General features: G+C 41.0%; 1 protein-coding gene across 5 annotated transcripts in view; it reads left to right on the plus strand.

Annotated features, from left to right (window-relative positions):
* Window positions 1–431: 431 nt before the first annotated feature.
* The window catches only part of ZHX3 (zinc fingers and homeoboxes 3), a 60,619-nt gene continuing 44,015 nt past the window's right edge, over window positions 432–17,035 (plus strand). For 2 of the 5 annotated variants that reach the window (XM_089513976.1, XM_089513982.1), the window contains exon 1: window positions 432–560. The gene's annotated coding sequence lies outside the window, so the exon portion shown is untranslated. Of the gene's footprint in view, window positions 561–866; window positions 978–14,579; window positions 14,614–17,035 lie in introns of those variants that run through there. The other 3 variants (XM_089513978.1, XM_089513981.1, XM_089513979.1) reach the window with 2 other exon arrangements.

Genomic DNA, 17,035 nt, shown 5'->3' on the forward strand with positions numbered 1-17,035 from the left:
ATTCTGTGATTCTGATTAACTATCCTGGCTCAGTGCTAGGGAATCCTGGGAATTGTAGTCTATTGTGGCACCAGAGCTTTCTGACAGAGAAAACTAAATGTCTCACAAAACTACAAATCCCAGAATTCCCTAGCATTGACCCAGGCCAGTTAAAGCAGTCTCAAACTGGGTTCTTTCTGCAGTGTGTTTTGGACACTGGTCGCCCTGGCTGCAGTGGCTCAGTGCTATGGCATTCTGGGAAGTGAGGCATTTAAACTCTCTCTGCCAGAGTCCTGGGCGCCGCAGAGCGCATGCGTGCAACCCGGGTGACGTCACCGCTTGCCCTCCCCGCCCGGAGCTTTGTCACTCAAGATTACAGCGTCGCAGGCGGCGCTCATCTGTCTGTTTCTTGCGCCCGCCCGCCCGCCCCTTTCCCCCACAGGCATCCACTTCCCAGCGCTCTGGGCTCTGCGCTGGTTCCGTGGCCCCCTCCTGCCTCCGCCACGCAGGACCCACCCGCGAAGGGGAAGGGAGAGCCCTCGCGGCCTCGGCAGCCCCTTCCTTCCCTTTCGCCCGAGCAGGTGAGTCCTGGCTGCTCCTGAGGGGGCCGTTCTGGGTCTCTCTCTCTCTCTCTCTCTCTCGGGGTGTGTTTGCTGGACCCTCCCTCCGCCTTAGGACCCCTCTCCTTCCAGCCCCAGGAGGCGCTCCTCAGGGCCGGCCAAGGCTCAGCCCTAAAGCCACTTCCTGGCCCTTCCACTCTTTCTCACACGCCTCCCCCAGTTCCCCCAGTTCCCACCCCCCAGTTCTCAAAGCTCCCCTCAATTCTCAGCCCCCCAATTCTGACAGCCCCAGTGCCCAGCCCCTCCTCAGTGCCCCTTGCCCCCTTCTCCCCCTTCTCCCCGCCTCCATGCACCTCACCCATAAACCTTGACATTCCCCCCTTTCCCCATCTCTCTCCCCTGCTCAGTTCCCACAGAGGATCCAGAGGATTTTAAGTGGTGAGTGTTTACAAAATGTGGGTTGTTGTAGGTCGTATTTGTCCTTTTAAATGGAGATGTGTGCTTTAACTGATATCTTTTTATCTGCTGCTCTCTGTGGATTGTTGTTGTTCCCCATGATTGCCATAGGGAGGGGGCAAGAAACAACAGCAACAACAACATGATGATAATAATAATGGCAACAGCATAATAACGTAATAATAGCAACAGCAACAAATAACCAGTTAAAACACACATCAAGTTGTTGTTGTTGTTGTTGTTGTTGTTGTTGTTGTTGTTGTTATGCCCCCTCCCCTAAGACTTTGTCTCTATCCATCTGGGTCTTTTCCTTCTCCCTGCCTCTCCCTCCCTGTCTTGTGTGACCCCCTTTCTCTCTCTACTTTGTCCCGTCCTTTCTATTGACCCTCTTCTTCTGCCTACCATTGCCACCCTCCTCTGAGATGTCCACCCCGCTTCCTTTGGGATCTCCACCCCCTTTTCCTTTGGGACATCCACCCACTTCTGGGCACTCCCTTCTGGGCTCTATTCCAGGTTGTGCCCCCCACTCTAGCATCCATCTCCCTTTATCTGACCAACGCCAGCACCCCCATACAAACATGGACCACCACAACCCCTTTCTACAGGTGTCTGTGCCCTCCTCAGCCCACCCCTAACAGGATTGTGTCTCCCCATCTACTGTAGCCCCCTCTGTGCTCTTTGAAACTATATTCTCCCTTGTTTCATTTGTCTCTTCTCACCTATGCCCTAAACTCTGGCTATACTCTTGCCATCTTCCCCCTGTCTGTCCCTAGTGTCTTCCTGGGAGCATTCTTAACTCCTGTCTGGCTCTCTTCTTTCTTTCTTTCCTCCTCCTCCACACACCACTGTGAATTTCCCAACTCTTTTCTGCCCAACTGGAGAGACAGCTCTTCACTCGCTGCTCTAGAAATCTCTTTGATTTGGGTCGCCTGTCCCTGGTCTTAAAAAACAATATGCACTACTTTTGCTCAGCTTTTTGATGTCTCGAACTTTTGTGCCTGTTTTGTTATACCACTGTTTTTAGTCATCCTGGTTTCCTCACTTCCAGGACTTCTTATTTATATCCTCCACTATGGATCTTCATTTAATTATTTTCGTCCTTTTTAGGTTCTAGGGCTGATGTCCTGTCTCTTTTTACCTGCTATTAAGGTTTAGGATGACTTTGTAGTTCTTCTTCTAGTAAGATACTAATTCGTCTTCGAAAGATGAAAGCAGAAATTTGAGAGCAGTTTAATCTTTGAGCATACATTCCTTATAATGAAGGTGGGAGTGTTAATAGCTGTGGGCAAATCACCAAGGAGACCTCTAGTACCTTAAAGACTAACTCATTTAGTCTTATGCTTTGCAGACTAGTGTCCATTTAATGTGCATTAATTAAACTACATTAAAATTTTATTCTTCAGTTAACATGTTAACATGTGGATTTTGTATGTTTTTGTGCACACAGTTGCAGGGGGAAACTGTAAACAGTGTAATGTAAATAATGGCCATGAAATGCAAAATGTAAAGCCTGACAATCTTTCATTACCTATAGTGACCCACTCTAGACGTAGAGGGGTAATCTGTCATGCATCTGATAAAGTGGACCCTAATCCATGAAAACATATGCTGTAATAACTCTGTTAGTCTTAAGGTGTCACAAGACTCTTGGTATTTATTTATACAGAGAGGTGAGGCTCTAGCCATCCCTGAGGTTTTTAGAAACTGATCTGGGAAATCTTAATAGAGAAGACAGTGTGGTTAAATGTACAGACACATGGTGCAGAAATGTCCTGGGACGCTTTACAGACAAGTGTTTATTGACAGGGTTATATTTGCTGTTTGAAAGGAGATCTATATTTTGTGCAGAGATTGCCTGTATTATGCTCTTAGAATATAAGTAAGTAAATCATCATGCATTATTTTGCTTTAAGATTTCAGGGTTTCATAGCTTGTGATTGTTCCTTCCCCTTTCCCCACACTATGAAATTTCTTGTACACATTTCTACAAACTGGCATTTTAGACATGAAAACTGAGATTCCCCAGTGTACCATATTTTTGGATGAGACTACTTTATCCACTTATTAAATTTAAATGTTGTTCATTGCTTTTTAGCACTTCATCCTCACAAAGCAATGTTCAAGAGGAAATGTGAGAAACAAGGAAAAACACTGCCATATTGGCAATGGCACAAAGAAGTTGGTCTTGGGTATTTGTGTTAATTACACTGAAGGGAGCTTTGAAGAGGAAGATCCTGAAGCCTCACCTGAATACCTATATACAAGGATTAAGGTGTAGGTCAGTAGGAAGGGAGCTTCCAGTTCTAGAATCACCAGTTGTGGAGATCCCCAGTTTCTAAGGCACCTTTCTCTTCTGTATGCCAGACTGATCTTAAAGACATGCAGCTTGGATTGTATGGGTGAAAGTGATCTTACGGATTATTTAATTCCAAGCAATGTAAAAGTAAAGACCAGCACTTTACTGAAGTGTCTGTCACAGTACCATGGGATTGCATCATTCCACAGTTTATATTTATTTATATATCTACCTATCTGCATGGTATCTTTTTAATGAACTCTATGGCTGGTTACAAACCGGCACTTGGGACGTCCGCAGGACGTCCCATTTTAAAAAAGGGGCGTCTCTTCTAGACACCCCTGGGTCTAATACGGACTCTGTCCGTACAATATGGCGCCGGCCATTCCACACGGCCGGCACCATCTTTATGTATCGGACGCTGTGCGTCCGAACGTGTCGCGGCGCCTGTGACGTCGCGAATACGCCCCTGGCGCCTCGCAACATCACAGAGGCGCCACAGAAAGAAGCTCCATTTTGGAGCTTCTTTTTTGCTCCGTAAGGGAGCCGCGCAGTGTGGCTGCGACGGCTCCCTTACGGAGCAAACGGTGGCGGCGGCAGACCGCCTCAAAGCGGCGGTCTATAACCCGCCCACGTCTTTTTGATAGGCAGTTGACAACTCAGTCCTTTTTGCATGGTGCTTCCATCAAGTGTGTGACAGCTATTTAAAAAAGTACTGTAATTTTGTCTTAGATCTTTCTCCTGAAAATGAAAAGTAAACATTAGCTACAGTACTTTGTTTAATATCAATGCTTAAAAATAACCAAATGGTTTTCTTCCAATGGTTTATAACTGTTCACTTATTACGAGTTGCCTACAAATATTCATTCCACAATACTTTTTGTCTCTGTTGCTTAGAAATTCCTCTAATGGGCAGCTGGCTTAGAACTTGACTGGCATGGCCACTTCTTTTTCTGCGGACATTATGATTTAAGCACAAATAAGGATTTGTTTTTCCCAGTGGAATTTTCTGCAGAGTCCAGTTTCATGCTGAAAGTTAAGAGTTCCTCCCCAGCTCGGTTATTGGAGCTTTGTAAGCCACGTCATGGACTACATAGAATCGCGAGTCACATTTCCTCTCATGGTGTTGTTTTTAAACCATGAAGAGCTGCAAGAGGTTGCCATTTTAAGTGGAGGGCCTAGAGTAGTATGTCTGACTCTTTTCACTAAGAAAAGTTGTAGGAATGTGTATGTGGTTCCCGCAGTGATAAGACAATTGAGAACAATATTGAATGAGACAAGTAGTTGGCAAAAGCAGGGTAAACCTTGCCCCCTATTTTTTCCTGTTGCCAATTGTGGCTGCTTTCCATTAAAACTAAAAGAAAAATTGTCAGAGGAAAGCTGTGCGCAGCTTATTCACATCTATTATGTATAAAGAGAAGTTTGGCCATACTTGTCTAAATTTCATATTTGCATGATAGGAATGGTAGCTACTTACTGTGTAGGTCAGTTTTGGTGATAACTAGTAGTACTGATACTTTAATTTTCAAATTTTACATGTTTTACAAGGGTATTTGGCTGAACTTAGTAAATTTGATTTATTTCAGCCCTCCTCTATATTGGTGTTATAAAAATATGTTGGGCTAAACCCTATAAAATTATGAGCTGGCAGGGGCCGTACTGAGTGCTAATTTAGGCCTTGGATTTTAGGAAACGCTGATCCATGAGGTTATTGTGATGGTACGTAAGGAAACGAGGCACGTAAAAAGTGGTTCATAACTTCGAAAAGTTATTTCCAGAGTCACGTAACCAGCGTGGCTGCTGGGTCCAAAAAAGTAGCTTTTGCAAACTTTGATCCTGGTCAGTAGATTCTCTTCAGTGGAATTACATGTGATTGACTTCCTAATTTATGCGGAAATATAAAATACAATCAGTGATAGTAATAAGAATTTACTGAAACCAGAGCTGATTTGAATATCAATTGAATCTGAAGTAAGTGCCTGGTGAAACACAGTTCTTTTCACTCAATTAAAATCTGGTGTTTTTCTTCTCTTAATACTGTACTGTAAACCAGAGCTAATTTGTCAGAGGTGTGGGGGAATGTTTTAATCATGCCTTCTGTGAGATTTGACTTGATGGCCTAGGCAGGCAGGATCTTACTGGATTCAGTGACTTCCTATTTACACGAAGCTGACTCTTTTCCAGGTCTTGGGAACTGGAAATGTTTGAGGGGGATGCCAATCCCAGATGGAAAGAGCATGTGTTGGGGTGTTGCGTCACTTTCACTTGGATGGTTAACATTTCTGGGAAATTACTGGCCTGGGACTGTAATGTTTTTCAAAACTTCTGCAGTTTTTACTAAGAGGCCCTTTGTAAAACTGATTGCTTTATGTTCCCTTGAAATGGTTTCCCTCTCCTTCCATCTTTTCTTTTTATTCATTCCCTCCCCAAACTGTTTCTGGACCCAGATGTTGTGAACAAACATAGTGTAACCATTTATTCTTCCAGATTTGAGCTTTTTTTCACCATCTGTAATTTTAATTTAGGTTTAGCTTACTCTGTGTTCTTTCCATGTGAGCACTTGTATTATGTTAGTCCCAAACTGTGGATCATTATGTGCTAAGTAACTTTGATGGCTAGTTCTCCGTGGACATGGGGAAGCCAAACTTTTCTCATATGATGAAACTTATTATTGTGAAAGAATTTGACACACACACACACACACACACACACATACACAGAGTGAGAGAGAGTGTGAGAGTGTATTTTTAAAACACAGTGGGGAACAAAAGAGAAACAAATTCAACTGGATCAGAGAATTTGCAAGGAGAGCAAGGAAAGTAATGTAAAATATTGCCTTTACTATGGAAGAGAGACTTTGTTAATCATAGTTATACTGATTGGTTTAGTTGGATTTTGAAGTGTTGCTTTATAAAAGTAGTTTATGTATGAAGATAACTTGTCAAATTACACAATAATGAGAATCAGGCAGCTCTCAATATGTTGTTGGTCTACAAGTCCTAGCAGCCTTAGCCAGCACAGCCAGTACAGTCCTACAACAGCTTGTGATCTGTGTGATTCCCACTCCTTGTTGTTGTTCTTGTCAGTTGCCCTCAAGATGACTTTGACTCATGGTGATGCTGTGGATGAGACATCTCCAAGACCCGATGTCCTCCACTGCTTTGCTCAGGTCCTGCAGGCTCAAACTCGTGGCTTCTCCAATTGAGTCCATCCATCTGGCATGTGGCCTCCCTCTTTTTCTGCTGCTCTACCTTTCCTGGCATTATTATCTTTTCTAATGGTTTATGCCTTCTCGTGATGTGGCCAAAATACGACGGCCACAATTTAGTCATCCTGGCTTCCAGGGAGAGTTCAGGCTTGATCTGTTCTAGGACCCATTTGTATGTCTGCTTGGCTGTCCACAGTACTTTCAACACTGTTCTCCAGCACTACATCTCCTAGCCATCTTCTTCACTGTCCAGCTCTCACATCCGTACATAGTATAGGGGGATGCAATGGCTTAGACAATCCCCGCATTAGTGTTCAGAGTTATTCCCACCCCTGCATTATGCCTTATATGCTTATATAAGTTTCCAGGTTCAAGTCTTGGCATTTTCAAAGGCTGGGATAACAATGGATGTAAAAGTCTGTTACTTGAGACCCTGAAGATCTGCTGCCAGGTTTTTGGGCCAAAATCATGGATTCTGGTATGACCCATGGATAAATTGAGGGGCAAACTGAGGGGCATGTAACAAAGGATCTAAATGGGGGGGGGGGCACCACTTCCCTCTCTCCTTCTCCCTCTCTGGACCTCTCCCAAGAGTCACTGTCTTGGCATGCAAAATGTGGACTCAAAGCTCCGATTTCTCTCTCTTCCCTCCCTTTCCCAGAACTTTTCCAAGGTCCAGGGCTTGCAAAAAGGGGGACCCAAAGCTTCAATTTCTCTTTCTTCCCTCCCTTCCCCACAACTTTCCCAAAGTCCAGGACTTGCAAAAAGGGGATCCAAACCTCTGATTTCTCTCTCCTCCCTCCCTTTCCCACAACTTTCCCAAGTCTCACAGAGCAGTATTACCATATTGACCCGTATATAAGTTGACATAGGATTTTGGAGCCCATTTTTGGGCTTAAATTTTTCAACTTATAGATGAGTATATATGGTATGTTTTAAAATCAGTTTTATTGTGAGTTTATCAATGGGGAGAGAGGGTGGGTACGAACTAATGTATTAGAACCGTGTTCTAGTCCCATCTCCAAAGAGAGTTTATCTTTTGGATAATACTAGTTGTCCAGCATTTATATTACGTACTTATGATCATACATTTTACCTCCCACCCATCTTATATTCCTTTTCCTAGGGCCTGAACCTCAAAATACTGTATGAGATTTAGGTCTCACTGTATATTTAATGGATACATGGGATCATAGAATCAAAAAATCTTAGCATTGGAAGGGACCACAAGGGCCAACTCCCTCAGATATAGAAAAGCACAACTAAAGCAGTCCTAAAAGATGGCCATCCAACCTCTGTTTAAAGACCTTCAAATGTCTTTAAATGTCTGCTACCTTCCAAGACAATCAATTCAAGTGTTGAACAACTCTTACAATAAAGTTCTTCTTAATTTTTAGCTGGAATCGCTTTTCTTGTAATATATGCAGTCCCCTTGTGTTGTTACGACATGAAGGGGAACAAGTGCTGACTTATTTCCTTACCACAGTTAACATTTGAAAAGTTCCACAAAAGTAGTCACTGCTCATTGTTATGAAAATCCTTGGAGTAACTATAAGTGGACAGGTCTCTTGAAGGCACAGGCATGCGCAGGGTTGGCATTTGCCGATGTGCACTTAGAGCTGGTAGTGCCCCATGGATCCATGTCAGTGAAGCAGTGGAATTGTTGTGGGCTGTAGTCTAATCTGTACAGCAGCTGTCAAAGGCACTAAATCTTATCCCAAAGTAGATCCAGCCATCTGGAATGCTCCTTTAAAGATGGTGGTGGTGGTGGTGGTGGTAGTGGTGATAATAATAATAAGCAACAACATTTATTCCTTACCCACCTTTCCTCATGGATCAAGATGGGGACCAACAACGGACCAACAAATACACATAAGTTAAACATCAGTTAAATACACACCTCAGTTTAAAAGAACAAACAAGACACATATGTATTAAAACAATGAACATTTAAAATTCATAATTTAAAATTTACAATTTTAAAATTGTCTTGGATAGGTGTTCTGGAAAAGACTGGTCTTTAATGCTGTTTTAACTTCGGACAGCGTATTCAGTTGTTGAATCTCTCCTGGTAGGTCGTTCCACAGTCTAGGACCAGCTGAAGAAAAGGTCCTCTGCTTGACAGTTGCCTACCTAGTCCTAATTAACTAGAATAAATGTCCCCAAGAGGAGTTGAGTGTATGGAGCGGATTATACAGGAGGAGGCAATCCCATAGGTAACCTGGACCCAAACCATGCCGAGCTTTAGACTAAGACCCAGAGCAGGTTCATACCTTACTAACATGCACACCACCAGATGCCACTACTGGAAATTTTGATGGGCAGAGTGTGTTCCCCAAGGCAATTCACAGGACTTAACCTTCATCCAGTATGAGCAGAGAGCAGGCCAACTGATGGTATTAGGCTGTAATTCCCAGCATTCTTCACTGTTGGCTATACTGGCTGGGGCTGCTCAGAGTTGCTAAAAGCAATTACAATAAAATAAAAATAATTGTAAGCCACCCTGAGAGCCATTAGGGCTGAAGGGTGGGATATAAATACCTAAATAAATAAATAAATAAATAAAAGCACATCTGGAGGGTATCGTATTGCTCAGCCAAGCTCTAGTCTACTGTGAACTCTCTCTCTCTGCCTTCTGTACTACCATCTTGCATAGAGATCCTCTGGACCAGTTTTATGGCATGTGAAGAATTTTTGAGAAGAAAGCAGTTGCACAAGCCTGTGTTAGCTATCAAAGGGAGGGTTTCCCCCCTCTGGTTTATCTTTCCTGGTGAATTTTTCCACAGTGAGAATTTGTTGCTTTGAGTGTCAATTGTCTCTTGAGAGATTATTGCTTTCACTGACTGAAAATGATTTCTGTGCTAGTCTATTTTTGGCCAATTTTAAACTGATACAGATCTAGCTGTATGTTTTATTGGATGTAGAAGTATATCACATTTATTAATTTACTTAGGCTGGGATTTTTATAATCATTTTAGGAAAAGAGAATCATAGTGTGAGTCAAACAGATGGCAGAAAGTGAACCAGACACTTCACAAAATAGTTTAGGAGAATTTAGGATTGGGATGTGGTGGCTTAGTGGATAAGACAGCAGATCTGACAATCATAAAATTGAAGGTTGGCAATTCGAGGCCCAGGTGCCACATGATGAGGTGAGCTCCCGTCACTAGTCCCACCTTCTGCCAACCCAGCAGTTTGAAAGAATGCAAATGCAAGTAGATAAATAGGTACTACGTGGTTGGAAAGTAACAGTGTTCGGTGCAGTCATGCTGGCCACATGACCACTAGATTCGTTTTGAGACACCGCTGACTCTTCAGCTTAGTAACAGAGATGAGCACCACTCCCTACAGTGGGTTACGACTAGACATTCACGTGCATGGGGAAACCTTTACCTTTTTCTAGGATACTTGTAGCCTCCAGAAGATGCTGAATTCCAGTTCTCTTGTAGTCCTAGCTGACTGATGGTGAAAGATATTGTGAGTAGTAATTTCCTAACATCTGGAGGGCCACACCCTTGGTTTAGGAAAACTGATCCTCCAACAAGTTGTGATGAATTTGATCCCCTCCAGTGAAAGGGCTAGTATCTAATATAGTGCTCTTGTTACCTGAAAAATTATTGCCTGTATCTAAAAAAATCAGAAAGTCTGGTGAGACCTTAAGATTCAAGGTCTGTTGTTATTTTTTAACTGAAGGAGATTGGAAAGAGTTAGTTGAAAGTACTTCTTATACTCAGTAATATTCATGTATTGGGGTGGGAAAGATGTGCCATCTATTTGTTTTGAATTGCAGTTTCCTCCAGCCCTGCCCAACCTGGCTAAGTCATGAGAAATGATAAAAACTGCATTCCAACAAGTTGCATTTTGGAGAGTCAGATATTTTACATCCCTGCAATAATACATTTTTTTAAAAAAATAACATAGATATTGAGCATCTTTTTCTGAGTTTTGGGTTATACAGTACGTGTCTCTGTTCAGAGGTTGTTAGCAAAATAACTAAGGCATTGTTTGAGGGCTGTTTTGCAATAAGCAGTTCCTCAGTGGTAAAGTACATGCTTTGTAGGCAGAAGGTTCCAGATTTTATCTTCAGTTTCTCTACATAACAGCAGAGAAAGGGAAAGACGTATGTCTAAAATTGTAGCAAGATCCTACAACAGTCTGTGTGGATAATACGTAACTCGGTATAAAAACCAGTCTTTTTCAGTCATTGGTCATCCAGATTATTTGATTTCAGTTTCTCAAAATTCTCATCAGCCATAGCCAGTGATTATTCTTTGAGTTAAAGACCAAAACATCTGAACACCAAAAATTGAGAAGAAATATTTCTAATGGTTAATGTTCATTTCAGTTTAGTGGTTCATTAAAAGACTCATACTTTGGATCCCAGCTAAGAAAGCTTATGATAATTTGAATAGTTTATTGAGCAATAAGGTTCCTTTTGCCTCCTCCTACCCTTGCTTCCTGAAGATGTAATCATGTTTTGACACCATCCTAGTTAGCTGGAGGTTTTGACTTTTCACTGCAGTACTTACAGATGTTAATCATAAGATCAGGGACTCTGGTTTAAGTTTAATTTCACTTTAATCAGTTAAATTAACCACATTTTTTTCTAGGTATCAAAAAAGAAATTATATCTTTGGTGCGAATTGAGTCTTCCTGCCTGCTATTTTAATCTGTAAGTGTAAACCACATTTACAGTATTAACAGTAATACTCAATACTAGGTCTCTGGTATTTTTTGATGCTATGATGATGTCTGAAGTTTGTCTTCTAAGTTCAGAGATGTGTGTGCTCAGTGTTTGGGTTGAAGAAAATTCTTAAGAAAACTAAATCACCTTGAGAAAACATAGAGGCTTCATGGAGTGGTTTATTTTCTTCTGAGTTAATAATGACTCAGATGTTCTAGCAGTGTGCTGCAGTCTTGGTGTGCTAATGTTAAGCCATCTGGCTCTTAATAAGACTCAAAATTAATTTATTAACTATTTCCAATTTGTTCTCCTCTGGGTAAATTTGTCACACCAGCAAGGCTGATTTTCTCCCTATCGCTTTTAAATTTTGACTGTATTCTAGGGTAGCTTTTGTCTTCTTTACCTTGAGTACAGTCTACTGTTTGAAAGTGAGATTAGCAATAGTTCAGATAGAGACTGGAATGGCATGCCAAGTTTGGCTGTACAAAAAAATTGCTTAAATACATGTTAAAGCTATCACTGGAAATGTATATATGCCAGCTGTGACCAGGATGGATCCTATGGTTGTTCAGTGTTAGATCAAAGATTATTAAGAAAGTGTTGATTCACCATAGTTTGCTTTGTGTTTGCAAAAAAGTTAAGACGACATGCTGGAAACTTAGATATGCTACATCCAAGACAAACTTTGGTATTTCAGCTTCATTACCCTAGTACAAAAATGGGAATTGTCCGCCCTCGTAGTGTTGCAGTGCAAGGTAACATAGAGATGGTGTAACTGAAGATACTGTGAATATATAATCCAATCCAGACTCTCCCCATTCTCATGACAGGAAAACATAATTGCACCATTATAGTACCAAATAGACAGTTCTCCCTGAATTGGATAGTCTCTGCTCTGATATTCTTGAAGTGTCGCATTTGCAAAAATCTGTATGAACAGGTGATCCTTTGTTTAAGGGGTGGGGGGAGCTAGCCTGCACAGAAAATGGACTGATGCATAGTATTGCCTAATATTTGCAAAAGCGGGAGATCACATGCGAATGGCACTCTATTGAATACTGGGGTTATTGCAACCCATATAAAAGATTATCATTGTTACCACTTATGAAAACAGCCATGTTCATTAATTTCACTTACATGATACAAAATTAAAATACAGGAAAAAATTGGTGTGTTTCTCAGGCTATACCAAGTAGGGCAAGAAATACAAGCCATATTTCTTTACAAGAGTATACTGTACTATTGAAAGTATTCTTTTGTACCCAAGCCCTATTCATTTTGTATCCATTAACTAGGTTTATTATTGATTTATTATTGGTTTATTATTGATCACAGTTCTTTTTTTCTGATTAAATTACCGGTACCGGTAAGCAATTCTGTGGCTATGAGGTGGCATGATTAATGTCACTAAACTCCGATATAAAACCCAGAAATTTCCCAACTGTGGATGTACTTGCTTATATCTGGTATTTGGTGTTTGCTGTGGAACACAAAGTGAAACCAAATTCGTCCTGAGAAAATTGCATTTGATAATCATGTTCTACCAACTTGACCCTGTTTATTTCATGGAAGTAATCAGGAAGTGCCTGAATTCACAAGGTATTTATTTCCCATTATCTCTCTCCTCTTACATTTAATTTCCCTCTCACCTTGCCTATGAAGTATTAGAAATGATTAGCAAACAGTATACATTTTGAACATCTTAATTTAATTGTTGTTGCTGTTGTTGTGTACCTTCAAGTCACTTCGGATCTAAGGTGAACCTACCATGGGGTTTTCTTGTCAGGTTTCTTCAGAGGAGTTTGCCGTTGCCATCCTCTTAAGGCTGAGAAATTGTGATTGGCTCACGGTCACCCATTGGGTTTCCATGGCCGAGCAGGGATTTGAGCCCTGGATTCGAGAGTCACAGTCCAACACTTAAACCAGAGCTGATTTGGGAGTTTCAAGAATGAATATATTTAAGAATGCCTTGTTTTATCCATTCTGAAGAAATTGGTATTTCTTATGCTCTGATATTTCTCTGTCTTTGTGGATTTCTGCATCAAGGATTATGTGTGAGTATATAAGATGCCTACTGTGGTAATTAAAGTCATTCATGTCCACCCAGACACTCAGATTAACAGCCCATTTTCACTTCTCAGGTCTTGTTCTGAGAAATAATGACAGTTAGGAGGGTTAGGAATAAGAGAGGAATTAAAATAATACTTATAATCAAGGTGTTTATAAAGCCAAATATTCAGCATTTAGCTATACCTGACTGGTTGCATATATGAGGAAATATAGGCGCATTATAGATGGGCCTAAGCGGCGCTGTCATCGCACCATGAATATGCGCGAGGGGCGGCGCTTCCGGATGCGCCTTGCCCTCGCATGTATTCCGTACGCCAAGATGGCTGTGCCCTATACAGATGGGCATGGCCATCTTGACGTAACGGACGCTGTGCGTCTGGACGTCCAAACCCGGAAGAGACGTCGCGAGTGCGCGCTTTGGCACTTGCGACGTCTCTTCCGGGTTGCCGGAAGGAGCGCGATTTTCGCGCTCCTTTTTTACAGCGTGATTTTCGCGCTCCTTTTTTACAGCGTGATTTTCGCGCTCCTTTTTTACAGCGCGGGGGAGTCGCGCGGTTTCGCTGCAGCGGCTTCCCTGCGCTGCAACCGGCAGCGGCCCAAGACCACCCCTTTTGGGCGGTCTGTAACGGGCTAATCTTTAGTTTAAGTTGCTCACACTTTAAACCTATTGCTTTCAAACCCAGGAGAATTAAAAAGACTGGTCAAGAAAAATCAGCCAAAGGGAATAAACAAACTGATTATTTCTCATTAACAAAATAAGAAGTGAGCTGTTTGGGCTCACTTTATGAATTGCCTCATCACCAAAGCCTGTTTTACTTTCCTTCTTGCATGCAACCCAAACAACTTTGGTTAACAGACCTGTAATTATCTACAGTCTCTTAGGTTTCCTTAGGTGACCAAATGAAATGTTACTCAGTCCATAGCCAGAAAATATATGGTGTTCCTTTGTATGGAAAGTCAAACAAGCTGATCTACAGCCCAGCAGCTGTTGTCTGAAAAAGTAACTTTTTCAAGCTCTGATAGGGATTCAGCAGCTTATAGCAAGCAGTCTAACTTCTAAAGGTTATCAGGTGTTAAATGGCAGAAAGTACATAGGCAGAACATAATTTAGGAGGAATTTATTTGTGTTTTACCATGAAAGTAGCTCTTATTTCTTTTTCTCTTAAACAGTGAATATTTATATATTCTCTTGCATCTAACTTGGAAGTAGGTGCATGCTTTAAGTGATGCGAGAAACTTGATGGAAAATCACCCTAGAGTGGAAAGTAGCTTAATGGAAAGTAATACTTTCTGGCAAAGACGACCGACCCATGCAAATATATAATACTTTATCTCCCTTTCAACAGAAATGTCTTGGAAAGTAAGCATACGCTTGGTTTATGTCAGTCAGTCTTGTCTCCTTCCTTAGTTGTTATTGGTACAGTTTCACATGGTTATTGGTAGAATAATGGTATTTTGTGGTCATTTTTATAGTGATGGAAATTGCTAAGTCCCTGTCTGATTACACTATTGGGTGCAAATGTTCTGGAAGAATCCCCTAATGGGGACAGGATGATGGAATTAAATGTCTGCTTTTTATTTTTATTTTTTATTTTTTAAGAGAAAAACATGTTCTGCTTCATATCCTTCTTCCACCCCTTTGGAAAACAAATCTGTGAAAATGTCAGCCGTGGGTTTTAAAACAGAAACGTACATCATTAAGATAAAATATTTGTTAAAAAGCTTTTTTCTTGCATGTACCCCAAATCTTCCTTGTTTCCTTTTGTGGATTGTTATAATCAAATGGAAAACTGCTCCAGACTTCTTGTTTCCGTCCCTTCCCACCCTCCATCAGGAGGGAAGACAAATCCACTGCTTTGCCAGGCAAAATAGTTTAAGTCTGAAGTTTGAAGATCAAGTGCAGGTCAAGCTTTTGGCTACAGTTGGAAGAATAAGAGAGGAAGGCAAGGGGATAGAGTTTCTTGCTGAAAAGAACAAAGGATATGTAAATTCTGAGACAAAAAAAAACCGGGAGCACTTTGTTGCTGTATATATGAATTGATCTTTCTTTCCATAATAGTTGTGTTTGTTTCTTCTTAAGCTAAGGGACAAGGTGCACTTAAGCCTGGACACTCAAAAGGTGGAGATATGTATTACATCTGTCACTGTGTTTGTGAACCAGTGTTTATTGAGAATACAAAAATAGGGCAGTTGAAAATAAATCAGCTTGACATACTGGTACTCACTTTGCTCTTGGTTCTTCCTGCAAATGCATCTGGTCTAACTACCTTTGTGCATCCTTCTTGATTTAGAATCCTATTGGGGCAAAATGGACTAAAAAGCATCTCAGGGGCTGGGTTTCAAAGTTTTCCTCAATCGATGAATCAATCTAAAATATAATTGAACATTGTGATACATTTGTACTCATGTACATCCTGTGCAAAGTCATGGGTTTTAAAAACTACATCTTTACAGTATGACATTTTGATTTGCTGATTATTTATACACACAGGCACACACACATTAATAAACAGAAGAAAATATATATAAAATGAGCAAACTGTTTCTGCTTCCACCTTCTTCATCTGCTAAAGATGAAACTTAGCTGCATCCAAGGTGGCAACTTAGAACATTCTCATTTCCAGCATTCATCAGTGGTTAATGGTATTATCCTCTAAGACGAGGCCATGTGGTGATAGGGTCTTGAATCTATAAATCCAAAACGTTTCCCTTTTGTCTAAAATGTTCGAAGGAAAAGGCACCTCAGTACTAAACAAAGACAAAACAGAAAGGCTATGATGTTTTGAGCTGAAATATCTGGACACTGGTTACTCTAGCTTCCTAGTCAGGATTGCAGACTTAATAGTTCCTGAGGTGTGTATGCAGGTCTCTGGTAGTTTTGCCCAAATAGTGCTGAAAGAATTTACAGGTAGAGGTGCAAGGTAGAATTTTTAGATTTAATTATTTTAAACTGCTTTGAGGGATTTATTTCCTTATGATCTTTAAGCATGTAATTATTGAAAAGCTGAAATGTCATGGCCTGGGCAAAGAGGAAAACAGAAAATCCACCCCACCTTTTAAAACGCTCTTCCTCTGAGGGGTGTCAATTGGTTTGTTAAGAAGAACAAATGCTGTTCAGGCTACAGATACTTTCCTCACACATCCTAAGGCCTTGTAGTCTCTTGTTGTTAGCTGCCCATGAGACATCCAACTCATGGCTTGAACCTGTAGGTGAGACATCTCCAAGACACAAATAAGACTTCCCATCCAGTGAACTCTGCCCATGATGATTTTTATTTAGCTTAGTCGGTTTTAATATGTAATTTTTAATCTTACATTGTTTAATCTTGTTTTAAGGGGGGCATTATGTATATATGGATGTATTTTAACCTGTTGTATGCCGCTTTGATTGCCTGGCAAAAAGTAGGATAGAAATAAAAATTTTATTTTATTTATTTATTATTTATAAGACCCCTTGTCTACTCCTCTGCTTAAATCCTGCAAATTCAGGCCTGAGACCTCCCTGATTTAGTCTGTTCATTTGTCATGGGGTCTTTTTCTCTTTCTACTACCTTTCCTTTTCCTGGCATTGTCTTTTCTAGTGAGTCGTGCCTTCTTATGATGTGGCCAAAGTAAAACAGCCTCAGTTTGATCATCTTGGCTTCCAGCGAGTTTTCAGGCTTGATCTGTTCATTTACTTCATGTATAATAACACTACTTTTACATAGAAAAACAACAACCCAGAATTACAGATATACCTGAGTTAACAAAGTACAGTAGATACATTCCTGGGTATTACATCT

Source organism: Sceloporus occidentalis, unplaced genomic scaffold (genome assembly GCF_023333645.1).
Source record: "Sceloporus occidentalis isolate IW3139 unplaced genomic scaffold, rSceOcc1.0.p SCAF_3, whole genome shotgun sequence".
Classification (NCBI taxonomy): domain Eukaryota; kingdom Metazoa; phylum Chordata; class Lepidosauria; order Squamata; family Phrynosomatidae; genus Sceloporus; species Sceloporus occidentalis.